The sequence below is a fragment of the Carassius gibelio genome, chromosome B3 (assembly GCF_023724105.1).
Source record: "Carassius gibelio isolate Cgi1373 ecotype wild population from Czech Republic chromosome B3, carGib1.2-hapl.c, whole genome shotgun sequence".
Taxonomy (NCBI): Eukaryota; Metazoa; Chordata; class Actinopteri; order Cypriniformes; family Cyprinidae; genus Carassius; species Carassius gibelio.
In genome coordinates, this window is record NC_068398.1 from 51,877,096 (window position 1) to 51,892,095 (window position 15,000).

At 47.0% G+C, this 15,000-nt stretch overlaps 28 non-coding genes across 28 annotated transcripts; all 28 read right to left on the reverse strand.

The window, feature by feature from the left end:
• Positions 1 to 364: 364 nt before the first annotated feature.
• On the reverse strand, positions 365 to 436 carry trnap-agg (transfer RNA proline (anticodon AGG)). Its single transcript has one exon. It is a non-coding gene; the product is annotated as a tRNA-Pro (tRNA).
• A 492-nt stretch (positions 437 to 928) lies between these two features.
• Positions 929 to 1,000, reverse strand: trnaq-cug (transfer RNA glutamine (anticodon CUG)). Its single transcript has one exon. It is a non-coding gene; the product is annotated as a tRNA-Gln (tRNA).
• Positions 1,001 to 1,415: 415 nt separating this feature from the next.
• Positions 1,416 to 1,487, reverse strand: trnap-cgg (transfer RNA proline (anticodon CGG)). The gene has a single exon. It is a non-coding gene; the product is annotated as a tRNA-Pro (tRNA).
• Positions 1,488 to 1,886: 399 nt separating this feature from the next.
• Positions 1,887 to 1,958, reverse strand: trnap-agg (transfer RNA proline (anticodon AGG)). Its single transcript has one exon. It is a non-coding gene; the product is annotated as a tRNA-Pro (tRNA).
• Positions 1,959 to 2,450: 492 nt separating this feature from the next.
• On the reverse strand, positions 2,451 to 2,522 carry trnaq-cug (transfer RNA glutamine (anticodon CUG)). The gene has a single exon. It is a non-coding gene; the product is annotated as a tRNA-Gln (tRNA).
• A 415-nt stretch (positions 2,523 to 2,937) lies between these two features.
• Positions 2,938 to 3,009, reverse strand: trnap-cgg (transfer RNA proline (anticodon CGG)). The gene has a single exon. It is a non-coding gene; the product is annotated as a tRNA-Pro (tRNA).
• A 399-nt stretch (positions 3,010 to 3,408) lies between these two features.
• trnap-agg (transfer RNA proline (anticodon AGG)) lies at positions 3,409 to 3,480 on the reverse strand. Its single transcript has one exon. It is a non-coding gene; the product is annotated as a tRNA-Pro (tRNA).
• A 492-nt stretch (positions 3,481 to 3,972) lies between these two features.
• trnaq-cug (transfer RNA glutamine (anticodon CUG)) lies at positions 3,973 to 4,044 on the reverse strand. The gene has a single exon. It is a non-coding gene; the product is annotated as a tRNA-Gln (tRNA).
• A 770-nt stretch (positions 4,045 to 4,814) lies between these two features.
• Positions 4,815 to 4,886, reverse strand: trnaq-cug (transfer RNA glutamine (anticodon CUG)). Its single transcript has one exon. It is a non-coding gene; the product is annotated as a tRNA-Gln (tRNA).
• Positions 4,887 to 5,290: 404 nt separating this feature from the next.
• trnap-cgg (transfer RNA proline (anticodon CGG)) lies at positions 5,291 to 5,362 on the reverse strand. Its single transcript has one exon. It is a non-coding gene; the product is annotated as a tRNA-Pro (tRNA).
• A 398-nt stretch (positions 5,363 to 5,760) lies between these two features.
• Positions 5,761 to 5,832, reverse strand: trnap-agg (transfer RNA proline (anticodon AGG)). The gene has a single exon. It is a non-coding gene; the product is annotated as a tRNA-Pro (tRNA).
• A 492-nt stretch (positions 5,833 to 6,324) lies between these two features.
• Positions 6,325 to 6,396, reverse strand: trnaq-cug (transfer RNA glutamine (anticodon CUG)). Its single transcript has one exon. It is a non-coding gene; the product is annotated as a tRNA-Gln (tRNA).
• Positions 6,397 to 6,800: 404 nt separating this feature from the next.
• On the reverse strand, positions 6,801 to 6,872 carry trnap-cgg (transfer RNA proline (anticodon CGG)). Its single transcript has one exon. It is a non-coding gene; the product is annotated as a tRNA-Pro (tRNA).
• Positions 6,873 to 7,270: 398 nt separating this feature from the next.
• On the reverse strand, positions 7,271 to 7,342 carry trnap-agg (transfer RNA proline (anticodon AGG)). The gene has a single exon. It is a non-coding gene; the product is annotated as a tRNA-Pro (tRNA).
• A 492-nt stretch (positions 7,343 to 7,834) lies between these two features.
• On the reverse strand, positions 7,835 to 7,906 carry trnaq-cug (transfer RNA glutamine (anticodon CUG)). The gene has a single exon. It is a non-coding gene; the product is annotated as a tRNA-Gln (tRNA).
• A 404-nt stretch (positions 7,907 to 8,310) lies between these two features.
• trnap-cgg (transfer RNA proline (anticodon CGG)) lies at positions 8,311 to 8,382 on the reverse strand. The gene has a single exon. It is a non-coding gene; the product is annotated as a tRNA-Pro (tRNA).
• Positions 8,383 to 8,780: 398 nt separating this feature from the next.
• On the reverse strand, positions 8,781 to 8,852 carry trnap-agg (transfer RNA proline (anticodon AGG)). Its single transcript has one exon. It is a non-coding gene; the product is annotated as a tRNA-Pro (tRNA).
• A 492-nt stretch (positions 8,853 to 9,344) lies between these two features.
• On the reverse strand, positions 9,345 to 9,416 carry trnaq-cug (transfer RNA glutamine (anticodon CUG)). Its single transcript has one exon. It is a non-coding gene; the product is annotated as a tRNA-Gln (tRNA).
• Positions 9,417 to 9,820: 404 nt separating this feature from the next.
• trnap-cgg (transfer RNA proline (anticodon CGG)) lies at positions 9,821 to 9,892 on the reverse strand. The gene has a single exon. It is a non-coding gene; the product is annotated as a tRNA-Pro (tRNA).
• A 389-nt stretch (positions 9,893 to 10,281) lies between these two features.
• trnap-agg (transfer RNA proline (anticodon AGG)) lies at positions 10,282 to 10,353 on the reverse strand. The gene has a single exon. It is a non-coding gene; the product is annotated as a tRNA-Pro (tRNA).
• A 492-nt stretch (positions 10,354 to 10,845) lies between these two features.
• Positions 10,846 to 10,917, reverse strand: trnaq-cug (transfer RNA glutamine (anticodon CUG)). Its single transcript has one exon. It is a non-coding gene; the product is annotated as a tRNA-Gln (tRNA).
• A 404-nt stretch (positions 10,918 to 11,321) lies between these two features.
• trnap-cgg (transfer RNA proline (anticodon CGG)) lies at positions 11,322 to 11,393 on the reverse strand. Its single transcript has one exon. It is a non-coding gene; the product is annotated as a tRNA-Pro (tRNA).
• A 398-nt stretch (positions 11,394 to 11,791) lies between these two features.
• Positions 11,792 to 11,863, reverse strand: trnap-agg (transfer RNA proline (anticodon AGG)). Its single transcript has one exon. It is a non-coding gene; the product is annotated as a tRNA-Pro (tRNA).
• Positions 11,864 to 12,355: 492 nt separating this feature from the next.
• trnaq-cug (transfer RNA glutamine (anticodon CUG)) lies at positions 12,356 to 12,427 on the reverse strand. The gene has a single exon. It is a non-coding gene; the product is annotated as a tRNA-Gln (tRNA).
• A 404-nt stretch (positions 12,428 to 12,831) lies between these two features.
• Positions 12,832 to 12,903, reverse strand: trnap-cgg (transfer RNA proline (anticodon CGG)). The gene has a single exon. It is a non-coding gene; the product is annotated as a tRNA-Pro (tRNA).
• Positions 12,904 to 13,292: 389 nt separating this feature from the next.
• trnap-agg (transfer RNA proline (anticodon AGG)) lies at positions 13,293 to 13,364 on the reverse strand. Its single transcript has one exon. It is a non-coding gene; the product is annotated as a tRNA-Pro (tRNA).
• A 1,019-nt stretch (positions 13,365 to 14,383) lies between these two features.
• On the reverse strand, positions 14,384 to 14,455 carry trnaq-cug (transfer RNA glutamine (anticodon CUG)). The gene has a single exon. It is a non-coding gene; the product is annotated as a tRNA-Gln (tRNA).
• A 404-nt stretch (positions 14,456 to 14,859) lies between these two features.
• Positions 14,860 to 14,931, reverse strand: trnap-cgg (transfer RNA proline (anticodon CGG)). Its single transcript has one exon. It is a non-coding gene; the product is annotated as a tRNA-Pro (tRNA).
• Positions 14,932 to 15,000: the final 69 nt, after the last annotated feature.

Here is a 15,000-nt window from a genome sequence, read left to right on the forward strand (position 1 = left end):
TGCAAAGCGAGGTCTCTGGGATTTGAGCTTGGGCCCTCTCGCTCCCATACCAGCAATAAAACAAAAAAAACACACCCCATAACCGACAAGCCCTCAGATGCTCCTGCAACTAGCAAACGCAAGATGAAGGCTCACAGCGCCGCCAAGCGATCCAAGAATGCTTGGGCTGCATTCCTAAACCAATGTTTAGAAAAATGTCAAGGCAGAGTTTAAACTGCAGATGAGGAACTAAGAAGAGCAGCGAGATGTGGGCATGAAAACATGCAGTCGCAGCTTTAGTCTACTTGACAGTGGCGTATGTTTGGCCCAAGAATGGCAGAATGGACTGAAACTGCTCTAGAAAAGAGGCTGCAAAGACAGAAGAGGGCTCGTCCGGGATTTGAACCCAGGACCTCTCGCACCCTAAGCGAGAATCATACCCCTAGACCAACGAGCCACAGGTTGCTGTTCGGTAAAGGCCAATTTGCTACGTATTTCACTCTGCTCGACGCTACGGTCGCTCTAACATCCTGCCTCTGTAGCTGACAAGGGCAGAATTAGAGCTCATGCACTGACCAGATTTCTGAGAAACTCCATTTTTACGTACCTGCTCTAGCTTGGCCTGCCCTCGTAGATAAATGTTGATTAAAACATCAACGACAAAACACATAAGCTGAATTTAACAGCAGAAATCTACACCGTGGCACTGCCACACAAATCTTGCTGATGAGAAGCTGTCTGAGGTCTGTAATCCTGCTCCACAGAGGATCAGATGACATCTGTCTGCTCAATTTAGTTCCTGCTTAGTTTTATTTGAGTTCTAGATGGTTTGGAGGCCATGGTTAAAGGAGGCCAGTTTAGCAATACATTTAAAGACACACTGTCAGAGACAAAATTGTGACATAAGCCCAAGCTCCTCCATGCCAAACACTGCCAGACAGACTCTTGAAGGTTCCACCGAGATTTGAACTCGGATTGCTGGATTCAGAGTCCAGAGTGCTAACCGTTACACCATGGAACCAACAGTGTCAGTTCGTCTGTCTGAAGTGTAGAAAACACTCAAGGAGGCTCTGCGAAAAGCAACTAACCAGCAAGCATCAGAATGGTGTCTGAAAAGCATTCACGGCTTCACTCTGAGTAAACCCGGGATCGAACCAGGGACCTTTAAATCTTCAGTGTAACGCTCTCCGAACCTTGTAAACCAATATTGAGAAAAACATCAAAGCAAAGGACACGAGCCTCCAGTCAACCGCAAACGGCTACCCTGCATGGCAGCCAATCTGAGCCATCTCAGACACATTCACTTCTGTTGTACAAAGTTTAAATTGCAGATGAGGAACTGAGAACAGGGAGAAGTTGGCGTGAAAACATGCAGGTGTATTATTGGCCGAAAGAAGGCAGAACGGTCTGCTACTTTTCAGTAAGATGCTCAATGTGGGCTCGTCCGGGATTTGAACCCGGGACCTCTCGCACCCGAAGCGAGAATCATACCCCTAGACCAACGAGCCACCATGTTCCCAGATACTACTCAAAAAAAGGAGCTGCAAAGCGAGGTCTCTGGGATTTGAGCTTGGGCCCTCTCGCTCCCATACCAGCAATAAAACAAAAAAAAACACACCCCATAACCGACAAGCCCTCAGATGCTCCTGCAACTAGCAAACGCAAGATGAAGGCTCACAGCACCGTGAAGCGATCCAAGAATGCTTGGGCTGCATTCCTAAACCAATGTTTAGAAAAATGTCAAGGCAAAGTTTAAACTGCAGATGAGGAACTAAGAAGAGCAGCGAGATGTGGGCATGAAAACATGCAGTCGCAGCTTTAGTCTACCTGACAGTGGCGTATGTTTGGCCCAAGAATGGCAGAATGGACTGAAACTGCTCTAGAAAAGAGGCTGCAAAGACAGAAGAGGGCTCGTCCGGGATTTGAACCCGGGACCTCTCGCACCCTAAGCGAGAATCATACCCCTAGACCAACGAGCCACAGGTTGCTCTTCGGTAAAGGCCAATTTGCTACGTATTTCACTCTGCTCGACGCTACGGTCGCTCTAACATCCTGCCTCTGTAGCTGACAAGGGCAGAATTAGAGCTCATGCACTGACCAGATTTCTGAGAAACTCCATTTTTACGTACCTGCTCTAGCTTGGCCTGCCCTCGTAGATAAATGTTGATTAAAACATCAACGACAAAACACATAAGCTGAATTTAACAGCAGAAATCTACACCGTGGCACTGCCACACAAATCTTGCTGATGAGAAGCTGTCTGAGGTCTGTAATCCTGCTCCACAGAGGATCAGATGACATCTGTCTGCTCAATTTAGTTCCTGCTTAGTTTTATTTGAGTTCTAGATGGTTTGGAGGCCATGGTTAAAGGAGGCCAGTTTAGCAATACATTTAAAGACACACTGTCAGAGACAAAATTGTGACATAAGCCCAAGCTCCTCCATGCCAAACACTGCCAGACAGACTCTTGAAGGTTCCACCGAGATTTGAACTCGGATTGCTGGATTCAGAGTCCAGAGTGCTAACCGTTACACCATGGAACCAACAGTGTCAGTTCGTCTGTCTGAAGTGTAGAAAACACTCAAGGAGGCTCTGCGAAAACCAACTAACCAGCAAGCATCAGAATGGTGTCTGAAAAGCATTCACGGCTCCACTCTGAGTAAACCCGGGATCGAACCAGGGACCTTTAAATCTTCAGTGTAACGCTCTCCGAACCTTGTAAACCAATATTGAGAAAAACATCAAAGCAAAGGACACGAGCCTCCAGTCAACCGCAAACGGCTACCCTGCATGGCAGCCAATCTGAGCCATCTCAGACACATTCACTTCTGTTGTACAAAGTTTAAATTGCAGATGAGGAACTGAGAACAGGGAGAAGTAGGCGTGAAAACATGCAGGTGTATTATTGGCCGAAAGAAGGCAGAACGGTCTGCTACTTTTCAGTAAGATGCCCAATGTGGGCTCGTCCGGGATTTGAACCCGGGACCTCTCGCACCCGAAGCGAGAATCATACCCCTAGACCAACGAGCCACCATGTTCCCAGATACTACTCAAAAAAAGGAGCTGCAAAGCGAGGTCTCTGGGATTTGAGCTTGGGCCCTCTCGCTCCCATACCAGCAATAAAACAAAAAAAAACACACCCCATAACCGACAAGCCCTCAGATGCTCCTGCAACTAGCAAACGCAAGATGAAGGCTCACAGCGCCGTGAAGCGATCCAAGAATGCTTGGGCTGCATTCCTAAACCAATGTTTAGAAAAATGTCAAGGCAAAGTTTAAACTGCAGATGAGGAACTAAGAAGAGCAGCGAGATGTGGGCATGAAAACATGCAGTCGCAGCTTTAGTCTACTTGACAGTGGCGTATGTTTGTCCCAAGAATGGCAGAATGGACTGAAACTGCTCTAGAAAAGAGGCTGCAAAGACAGAAGAGGGCTCGTCCGGGATTTGAACCCGGGACCTCTCGCACCCTAAGCGAGAATCATACCCCTAGACCAACGAGCCACAGGTTGCTGTTCGGTAAAGGCCAATTTGCTACGTATTTCACTCTGCTCGACGCTACGGTCGCTCTAACATCCTGCCTCTGTAGCTGACAAGGGCAGAATTAGAGCTCATGCACTGACCAGATTTCTGAGAAACTCCATTTTTACGTACCTGCTCTAGCTTGGCCTGCCCTCGTAGATAAATGTTGATTAAAACATCAACGACAAAACACATAAGCTGAATTTAACAGCAGAAATCTACACCGTGGCACTGCCACACAAATCTTGCTGATGAGAAGCTGTCTGAGGTCTGTAATCCTGCTCCACAGAGGATCAGATGACATCTGTCTGCTCAATTTAGTTCCTGCTTAGTTTTATTTGAGTTCTAGATGGTTTGGAGGCCATGGTTAAAGGAGGCCAGTTTAGCAATACATTTAAAGACACACTGTCAGAGACAAAATTGTGACATAAGCCCAAGCTCCTCCATGCCAAACACTGCCAGACAGACTCTTGAAGGTTCCACCGAGATTTGAACTCGGATTGCTGGATTCAGAGTCCAGAGTGCTAACCGTTACACCATGGAACCAACAGTGTCAGTTCGTCTGTCTGAAGTGTAGAAAACACTCAAGGAGGCTCTGCGAAAACCAACTAACCAGCAAGCATCAGAATGGTGTCTGAAAAGCATTCACGGCTCCACTCTGAGTAAACCCGGGATCGAACCAGGGACCTTTAAATCTTCAGTGTAACGCTCTCCGAACCTTGTAAACCAATATTGAGAAAAACATCAAAGCAAAGGACACGAGCCTCCAGTCAACTGCAAACGGCTACCCTGCATGGCAGCCAATCTGAGCCATCTCAGACACATTCACTTCTGTTGTACAAAGTTTAAATTGCAGATGAGGAACTGAGAACAGGGAGAAGTAGGCGTGAAAACATGCAGGTGTATTATTGTACAAGGGCAGAATTAGAGCTCATGCACTGACCAGATTTCTGAGAAACTCCATTTTTACGTACCTGCTCTAGCTTGGCCTGCCCTCGTAGATAAATGTTGATTAAAACATCAACGATAAAACACATAAGCTGAATTTAACAGCAGAAATCTACACCGTGGCACTGCCACACAAATCTTGCTGATGAGAAGCTGTCTGAGGTCTGTAATCCTGCTCCACAGAGGATCAGATGACATCTGTCTTCTCAATTTAGTTCCTGCTTAGTTTTATTTGAGTTCTATATGGTTTGGAGGCCATGGTTAAAGGAGGCCAGTTTAGCAATACATTTAAAGACACACTGTCAGAGACAAAATTGTGACATAAGCCCAAGCTCCTCCATGCCAAACACTGCCAGACAGACTCTTGGAGGTTCCACCGAGATTTGAACTCGGATTGCTGGATTCAGAGTCCAGAGTGCTAACCGTTACACCATGGAACCAACAGTGTCAGTTCATCTGTCTGAAGTGTAGAAAACACTCAAGGAGGCTCTGCGAAAAGCAACTAACCAGCAAGCATCAGAATGGTGTCTGAAAAGCATTCACGGCTCCACTCTGAGTAAACCCGGGATCGAACCAGGGACCTTTAAATCTTCAGTGTAACGCTCTCCGAACCTTGTAAACCAATATTGAGAAAAACATCAAAGCAAAGGACACGAGCCTCCAGTCAACCGCAAACGGCTACCCTGCATGGCAGCCAATCTGAGCCATCTCAGACACATTCACTTCTGTTGTACAAAGTTTAAATTGCAGATGAGGAACTGAGAACAGGGAGAAGTAGGCGTGAAAACATGCAGGTGTATTATTGGCCGAAAGGTCTGCTACTTTTCAGTAAGATGCTCAATGTGGGCTCGTCCGGGATTTGAACCCGGGACCTCTCGCACCCGAAGCGAGAATCATACCCCTAGACCAACGAGCCACCATGTTCCCAGATACTACTCAAAAAAAGGAGCTGCAAAGCGAGGTCTCTGGGATTTGAGCTTGGGCCCTCTCGCTCCCATACCAGCAATAAAACAAAAAAAACACACCCCATAACCGACAAGCCCTCAGATGCTCCTGCAACTAGCAAATGCAAGATGAAGGCTCACAGCGCCGCCAAGCGATCCAAGAATGCTTGGGCTGCATTCCTAAACCAATGTTTAGAAAAATGTCAAGGCAAAGTTTAAACTGCAGATGAGGAACTGAGAAGAGCAGCGAGATGTGGGCATGAAAACATGCAGTCGCAGCTTTAGTCTACTTGACAGTGGCGTATGTTTGGCCCAAGAATGGCAGAATGGACTGAAACTGCTCTAGAAAAGAGGCTGCAAAGACAGAAGAGGGCTCGTCCGGGATTTGAACCCGGGACCTCTCGCACCCTAAGCGAGAATCATACCCCTAGACCAACGAGCCACAGGTTGCTGTTCGGTAAAGGCCAATTTGCTACGTATTTCACTCTGCTCGACGCTACGGTCGCTCTAACATCCTGCCTCTGTAGCTGACAAGGGCAGAATTAGAGCTCATGCACTGACCAGATTTCTGAGAAACTCCATTTTTACGTACCTGCTCTAGCTTGGCCTGCCCTCGTAGATAAATGTTGATTAAAACATCAACGACAAAACACATAAGCTGAATTTAACAGCAGAAATCTACACCGTGGCACTGCCACACAAATCTTGCTGATGAGAAGCTGTCTGAGGTCTGTAATCCTGCTCCACAGAGGATCAGATGACATCTGTCTTCTCAATTTAGTTCCTGCTTAGTTTTATTTGAGTTCTAGATGGTTTGGAGGCCATGGTTAAAGGAGGCCAGTTTAGCAATACATTTAAAGACACACTGTCAGAGACAAAATTGTGACATAAGCCCAAGCTCCTCCATGCCAAACACTGCCAGACAGACTCTTGGAGGTTCCACCGAGATTTGAACTCGGATTGCTGGATTCAGAGTCCAGAGTGCTAACCGTTACACCATGGAACCAACAGTGTCAGTTCATCTGTCTGAAGTGTAGAAAACACTCAAGGAGGCTCTGCGAAAAGCAACTAACCAGCAAGCATCAGAATGGTGTCTGAAAAGCATTCACGGCTCCACTCTGAGTAAACCCGGGATCGAACCAGGGACCTTTAAATCTTCAGTGTAACGCTCTCCGAACCTTGTAAACCAATATTGAGAAAAACATCAAAGCAAAGGACACGAGCCTCCAGTCAACCGCAAACTGCTACCCTGCATGGCAGCCAATCTGAGCCATCTCAGACACATTCACTTCTGTTGTACAAAGTTTAAATTGCAGATGAGGAACTGAGAACAGGGAGAAGTAGGCGTGAAAACATGCAGGTGTATTATTGGCCGAAAGGTCTGCTACTTTTCAGTAAGATGCTCAATGTGGGCTCGTCCGGGATTTGAACCCGGGACCTCTCGCACCCGAAGCGAGAATCATACCCCTAGACCAACGAGCCACCATGTTCCCAGATACTACTCAAAAAAAGGAGCTGCAAAGCGAGGTCTCTGGGATTTGAGCTTGGGCCCTCTCGCTCCCATACCAGCAATAAAACAAAAAAAACACACCCCATAACCGACAAGCCCTCAGATGCTCCTGCAACTAGCAAACGCAAGATGAAGGCTCACAGCGCCGCCAAGCGATCCAAGAATGCTTGGGCTGCATTCCTAAACCAATGTTTAGAAAAATGTCAAGGCAAAGTTTAAACTGCAGATGAGGAACTAAGAAGAGCAGCGAGATGTGGGCATGAAAACATGCAGTCGCAGCTTTAGTCTACTTGACAGTGGCGTATGTTTGGCCCAAGAATGGCAGAATGGACTGAAACTGCTCTAGAAAAGAGGCTGCAAAGACAGAAGAGGGCTCGTCCGGGATTTGAACCCGGGACCTCTCGCACCCTAAGCGAGAATCATACCCCTAGACCAACGAGCCACAGGTTGCTGTTCGGTAAAGGCCAATTTGCTAAGTATTTCACTCTGCTCGACGCTACGGTCGCTCTAACATCCTGCCTCTGTAGCTGACAAGGGCAGAATTAGAGCTCATGCACTGACCAGATTTCTGAGAAACTCCATTTTTACGTACCTGCTCTAGCTTGGCCTGCCCTCGTAGATAAATGTTGATTAAAACATCAACGACAAAACACATAAGCTGAATTTAACAGCAGAAATCTACACCGTGGCACTGCCACACAAATCTTGCTGATGAGAAGCTGTCTGAGGTCTGTAATCCTGCTCCACAGAGGATCAGATGACATCTGTCTGCTCAATTTAGTTCCTGCTTAGTTTTATTTGAGTTCTAGATGGTTTGGAGGCCATGGTTAAAGGAGGCCAGTTTAGCAATACATTTAAAGACACACTGTCAGAGACAAAATTGTGACATAAGCCCAAGCTCCTCCATGCCAAACACTGCCAGACAGACTCTTGAAGGTTCCACCGAGATTTGAACTCGGATTGCTGGATTCAGAGTCCAGAGTGCTAACCGTTACACCATGGAACCAACAATGTCAGTTCGTCTGTCTGAAGTGTAGAAAACACTCAAGGAGGCTCTGCGAAAAGCAACTAACCAGCAAGCATCAGAATGGTGTCTGAAAAGCATTCACGGCTTCACTCTGAGTAAACCCGGGATCGAACCAGGGACCTTTAAATCTTCAGTGTAACGCTCTCCGAACCTTGTAAACCAATATTGAGAAAAACATCAAAGCAAAGGACACGAGCCTCCAGTCAACCGCAAACGGCTACCCTGCATGGCAGCCAATCTGAGCCATCTCAGACACATTCACTTCTGTTGTACAAAGTTTAAATTGCAGATGAGGAACTGAGAACAGGGAGAAGTTGGCGTGAAAACATGCAGGTGTATTATTGGCCGAAAGGTCTGCTACTTTTCAGTAAGATGCTCAATGTGGGCTCGTCCGGGATTTGAACCCGGGACCTCTCGCACCCGAAGCGAGAATCATACCCCTAGACCAACGAGCCACCATGTTCCCAGATACTACTCAAAAAAAGGAGCTGCAAAGCGAGGTCTCTGGGATTTGAGCTTGGGCCCTCTCGCTCCCATACCAGCAATAAAACAAAAAAAACACACCCCATAACCGACAAGCCCTCAGATGCTCCTGCAACTAGCAAACGCAAGATGAAGGCTCACAGCGCCGCCAAGCGATCCAAGAATGCTTGGGCTGCATTCCTAAACCAATGTTTAGAAAAATGTCAAGGCAAAGTTTAAACTGCAGATGAGGAACTAAGAAGAGCAGCGAGATGTGGGCATGAAAACATGCAGTCGCAGCTTTAGTCTACTTGACAGTGGCGTATGTTTGGCCCAAGAATGGCAGAATGGACTGAAACTGCTCTAGAAAAGAGGCTGCAAAGACAGAAGAGGGCTCGTCCGGGATTTGAACCCGGGACCTCTCGCACCCTAAGCGAGAATCATACCCCTAGACCAACGAGCCACAGGTTGCTGTTCGGTAAAGGCCAATTTGCTACGTATTTCACTCTGCTCGACGCTACGGTCGCTCTAACATCCTGCCTCTGTAGCTGACAAGGGCAGAATTAGAGCTCATGCACTGACCAGATTTCTGAGAAACTCCATTTTTACGTACCTGCTCTAGCTTGGCCTGCCCTCGTAGATAAATGTTGATTAAAACATCAACGACAAAACACATAAGCTGAATTTAACAGCAGAAATCTACACCGTGGCACTGCCACACAAATCTTGCTGATGAGAAGCTGTCTGAGGTCTGTAATCCTGCTCCACAGAGGATCAGATGACATCTGTCTGCTCAATTTAGTTCCTGCTTAGTTTTATTTGAGTTCTAGATGGTTTGGAGGCCATGGTTAAAGGAGGCCAGTTTAGCAATACATTTAAAGACACACTGTCAGAGACAAAATTGTGACATAAGCCCAAGCTCCTCCATGCCAAACACTGCCAGACAGACTCTTGAAGGTTCCACCGAGATTTGAACTCGGATTGCTGGATTCAGAGTCCAGAGTGCTAACCGTTACACCATGGAACCAACAATGTCAGTTCGTCTGTCTGAAGTGTAGAAAACACTCAAGGAGGCTCTGCGAAAAGCAACTAACCAGCAAGCATCAGAATGGTGTCTGAAAAGCATTCACGGCTTCACTCTGAGTAAACCCGGGATCGAACCAGGGACCTTTAAATCTTCAGTGTAACGCTCTTCGAACCTTGTAAACCAATATTGAGAAAAACATCAAAGCAAAGGACACGAGCCTCCAGTCAACCGCAAACGGCTACCCTGCATGGCAGCCAATCTGAGCCATCTCAGACACATTCACTTCTGTTGTACAAAGTTTAAATTGCAGATGAGGAACTGAGAACAGGGAGAAGTTGGCGTGAAAACATGCAGGTGTATTATTGGCCGAAAGGTCTGCTACTTTTCAGTAAGATGCGCAATGTGGGCTCGTCCGGGATTTGAACCCGGGACCTCTCGCACCCGAAGCGAGAATCATACCCCTAGACCAACGAGCCACCATGTTCCCAGATACTACTCAAAAAAAGGAGCTGCAAAGCGAGGTCTCTGGGATTTGAGCTTGGGCCCTCTCGCTCCCATACCAGCTATAAAACAAAAAAAACACACCCCATAACCGACAAGCCCTCAGATGCTCCTGCAACTAGCAAACGCAAGATGAAGGCTCACAGCGCCGCCAAGCGATCCAAGAATGCTTGGGCTGCATTCCTAAACCAATGTTTAGAAAAATGTCAAGGCAAAGTTTAAACTGCAGATGAGGAACTAAGAAGAGCAGCGAGATGTGGGCATGAAAACATGCAGTCGCAGCTTTAGTCTACTTGACAGTGGCGTATGTTTGGCCCAAGAATGGCAGAATCTGCTCTAGAAAAGAGGCTGCAAAGACAGAAGAGGGCTCGTCCGGGATTTGAACCCGGGACCTCTCGCACCCTAAGCGAGAATCATACCCCTAGACCAACGAGCCACAGGTTGCTGTTCGGTAAAGGCCAATTTGCTACGTATTTCACTCTGCTCGACGCTACGGTCGCTCTAACATCCTGCCTCTGTAGCTGACAAGGGCAGAATTAGAGCTCATGCACTGACCAGATTTCTGAGAAACTCCATTTTTACGTACCTGCTCTAGCTTGGCCTGCCCTCGTAGATAAATGTTGATTAAAACATCAACGACAAAACACATAAGCTGAATTTAACAGCAGAAATCTACACCGTGGCACTGCCACACAAATCTTGCTGATGAGAAGCTGTCTGAGGTCTGTAATCCTGCTCCACAGAGGATCAGATGACATCTGTCTGCTCAATTTAGTTCCTGCTTAGTTTTATTTGAGTTCTAGATGGTTTGGAGGCCATGGTTAAAGGAGGCCAGTTTAGCAATACATTTAAAGACACACTGTCAGAGACAAAATTGTGACATAAGCCCAAGCTCCTCCATGCCAAACACTGCCAGACAGACTCTTGAAGGTTCCACCGAGATTTGAACTCGGATTGCTGGATTCAGAGTCCAGAGTGCTAACCGTTACACCATGGAACCAACAATGTCAGTTCGTCTGTCTGAAGTGTAGAAAACACTCAAGGAGGCTCTGCGAAAAGCAACTAACCAGCAAGCATCAGAATGGTGTCTGAAAAGCATTCACGGCTTCACTCTGAGTAAACCCGGGATCGAACCAGGGACCTTTAAATCTTCAGTGTAACGCTCTCCGAACCTTGTAAACCAATATTGAGAAAAACATCAAAGCAAAGGACACGAGCCTCCAGTCAACCGCAAACGGCTACCCTGCATGGCAGCCAATCTGAGCCATCTCAGACACATTCACTTCTGTTGTACAAAGTTTAAATTGCAGATGAGGAACTGAGAACAGGGAGAAGTTGGCGTGAAAACATGCAGGTGTATTATTGGCCGAAAGGTCTGCTACTTTTCAGTAAGATGCTCAATGTGGGCTCGTCCGGGATTTGAACCCGGGACCTCTCGCACCCGAAGCGAGAATCATACCCCTAGACCAACGAGCCACCATGTTCCCAGATACTACTCAAAAAAAGGAGCTGCAAAGCGAGGTCTCTGGGATTTGAGCTTGGGCCCTCTCGCTCCCATACCAGCAATAAAACAAAAAAAACACACCCCATAACCGACAAGCCCTCAGATGCTCCTGCAACTAGCAAACGCAAGATGAAGGCTCACAGCGCCGCCAAGCGATCCAAGAATGCTTGGGCTGCATTCCTAAACCAATGTTTAGAAAAATGTCAAGGCAAAGTTTAAACTGCAGATGAGGAACTAAGAAGAGCAGCGAGATGTGGGCATGAAAACATGCAGTCGCAGCTTTAGTCTACTTGACAGTGGCGTATGTTTGGCCCAAGAATGGCAGAATGGACTGAAACTGCTCTAGAAAAGAGGCTGCAAAGACAGAAGAGGGCTCGTCCGGGATTTGAACCCGGGACCTCTCGCACCCTAAGCGAGAATCATACCCCTAGACCAACGAGCCACAGGTTGCTGTTCGGTAAAGGCCAATTTGCTACGTATATCACTCTGCTCGACGCTACGGTCGCTCTAACATCCTGCCTCTGTAGCTGACAAGGGCAGAATTAGAGCTCATGCACTGACCAGATTTCTGAGAAACTCCATTTTTACGTACCTGCTCTAGCTTGGCCTGCCCTCGTAGATAAATGTTGATTAAAACATCAACGACAAAACACATAAGCTGAATTTAACAGCAGAAATCTACACCGTGGCACTGCCACACAAATCTTGCTGATGAGAAGCTGTCTGAGGTCTGTAATCCTGCTCCACAGAGGATCAGATGACATCTGTCTGCTCAATTTAGTTCCTGCTTAGTTTTATTTGAGTTCTAGATGGTTTGGAGGCCATGGTTAAAGGAGGCCAGTTTAGCAATACATTTAAAGACACACTGTCAGAGACAAAATTGTGACATAAGCCCAAGCTCCTCCATGCCAAACACTGCCAGACAGACTCTTGAAGGTTCCACCGAGATTTGAACTCGGATTGCTGGATTCAGAGTCCAGAGTGCTAACCGTTACACCATGGAACCAACAATGTCAGTTTGTCTGTCTGAAGTGTAGAAAACACTCAAGGAGGCTCTGCGAAAAGCAACTAACCAGCAAGCATCAGAATGGTGTCTGAAAAGCATTCACGGCTTCACTCTGAGTAAACCCGGGATCGAACCAGGGACCTTTAAATCTTCAGTGTAACGCTCTTCGAACCTTGTAAACCAATATTGAGAAAAACATCAAAGCAAAGGACACGAGCCTCCAGTCAACCGCAAACGGCTACCCTGCATGGCAGCCAATCTGAGCCATCTCAGACACATTCACTTCTGTTGTACAAAGTTTAAATTGCAGATGAGGAACTGAGAACAGGGAGAAGTTGGCGTGAAAACATGCAGGTGTATTATTGGCCGAAAGGTCTGCTACTTTTCAGTAAGATGCGCAATGTGGGCTCGTCCGGGATTTGAACCCGGGACCTATCGCACCCGAAGCGAGAATCATACCCCTAGACCAACGAGCCACCATGATCCCAGATACTACTCAAAAAAAGGAGCTGCAAAGCGAGGTCTCTGGGATTTGAGCTTGGGCCCTCTCGCTCCCATACCAGCTATAAAACAAAAAAAACACACCCCATAACCGACAAGCCCTCAGATGCTCCTGCAACTAGCAAACGCAAGATGAAGGCTCACAGCGCCGCCAAGCGATCCAAGAATGCTTGGGCTGCATTCCTAAACCAATGTTTAGAAAAATGTCAAGGCAAAGTTTAAACTGCAGATGAGGAACTAAGAAGAGCAGCGAGATGTGGGCATGAAAACATGCAGTCGCAGCTTTAGTCTACTTGACAGTGGCGTATGTTTGGCCCAAGAATGGCAGAATCTGCTCTAGAAAAGAGGCTGCAAAGACAGAAGAGGGCTCGTCCGGGATTTGAACCCGGGACCTCTCGCACCCTAAGCGAGAATCATACCCCTAGACCAACGAGCCACAGGTTGCTGTTCGGTAAAGGCCAATTTGCTACGTATTTCACTCTGCTCGACGCTACGGTCGCTCTAACATCCTGCCTCTGTAGCTGACAAGGGCAGAATTAGAGCTCATGCACTGACCAGATTTCTGAGAAACTCCATTTTTACGTACCTGCTCTAGCTTGGCCTGCCCTCGTAGATAAATGTTGATTAAAACATCAACGACAAAACACATAAGCTGAATTTAACAGCAGAAATCTACACCGTGGCACTGCCACACAAATCTTGCTGATGAGAAGCTGTCTGAGGTCTGTAATCCTGCTCCACAGAGGATCAGATGACATCTGTCTTCTCAATTTAGTTCCTGCTTAGTTTTATTTGAGTTCTAGATGGTTTGGAGGCCATGGTTAAAGGAGGCCAGTTTAGCAATACATTTAAAGACACACTGTCAGAGACAAAATTGTGACATAAGCCCAAGCTCCTCCATGCCAAACACTGCCAGACAGACTCTTGGAGGTTCCACCGAGATTTGAACTCGGATTGCTGGATTCAGAGTCCAGAGTGCTAACCGTTACACCATAACGGTTAGCACTCTGCTCGACGCTACGGTCGCTCTAACATCCTGCCTCTGTAGCTGACAAGGGCAGAATTAGAGCTCATGCACTGACCAGATTTCTGAGAAACTCCATTTTTACGTACCTGCTCTAGCTTGGCCTGCCCTCGTAGATAAATGTTGATTAAAACATCAACGACAAAACACATAAGCTGAATTTAACAGCAGAAATCTACACCGTGGCACTGCCACACAAATCTTGCTGATGAGAAGCTGTCTGAGGTCTGTAATCCTGCTCCACAGAGGATCAGATGACATCTGTCTGCTCAATTTAGTTCCTGCTTAGTTTTATTTGAGTTCTAGATGGTTTGGAGGCCATGGTTAAAGGAGGCCAGTTTAGCAATACATTTAAAGACACACTGTCAGAGACAAAATTGTGACATAAGCCCAAGCTCCTCCATGCCAAACACTGCCAGACAGACTCTTGAAGGTTCCACCGAGATTTGAACTCGGATTGCTGGATTCAGAGTCCAGAGTGCTAACCGTTACACCATGGAACCAACAATGTCAGTTCGTCTGTCTGAAGTGTAGAAAACACTCAAGGAGGCTCTGCGAAAAGCAACTAACCAGCAAGCATCAGAATGGTGTCTGAAAAGCATTCACGGCTTCACTCTGAGTAAACCCGGGATCGAACCAGGGACCTTTAAATCTTCAGTGTAACGCTCTTCGAACCTTGTAAACCAATATTGAGAAAAACATCAAAGCAAAGGACACGAGCCTCCAGTCAACCGCAAACGGCTACCCTGCATGGCAGCCAATCTGAGCCATCTCAGACACATTCACTTCTGTTGTACAAAGTTTAAATTGCAGATGAGGAACTGAGAACAGGGAGAAGTTGGCGTGAAAACATGCAGGTGTATTATTGGCCGAAAGGTCTGCTACTTTTCAGTAAGATGCGCAATGTGGGCTCGTCCGGGATTTGAACCCGGGACCTCTCGCACCCGAAGCGAGAATCATACCCCTAGACCAACGAGCCACCATGTTCCCAGATACTACTCAAAAAAAGGAGCTGCAAAGCGAGGTCTCTGGGATTTGAGCTTGGGCC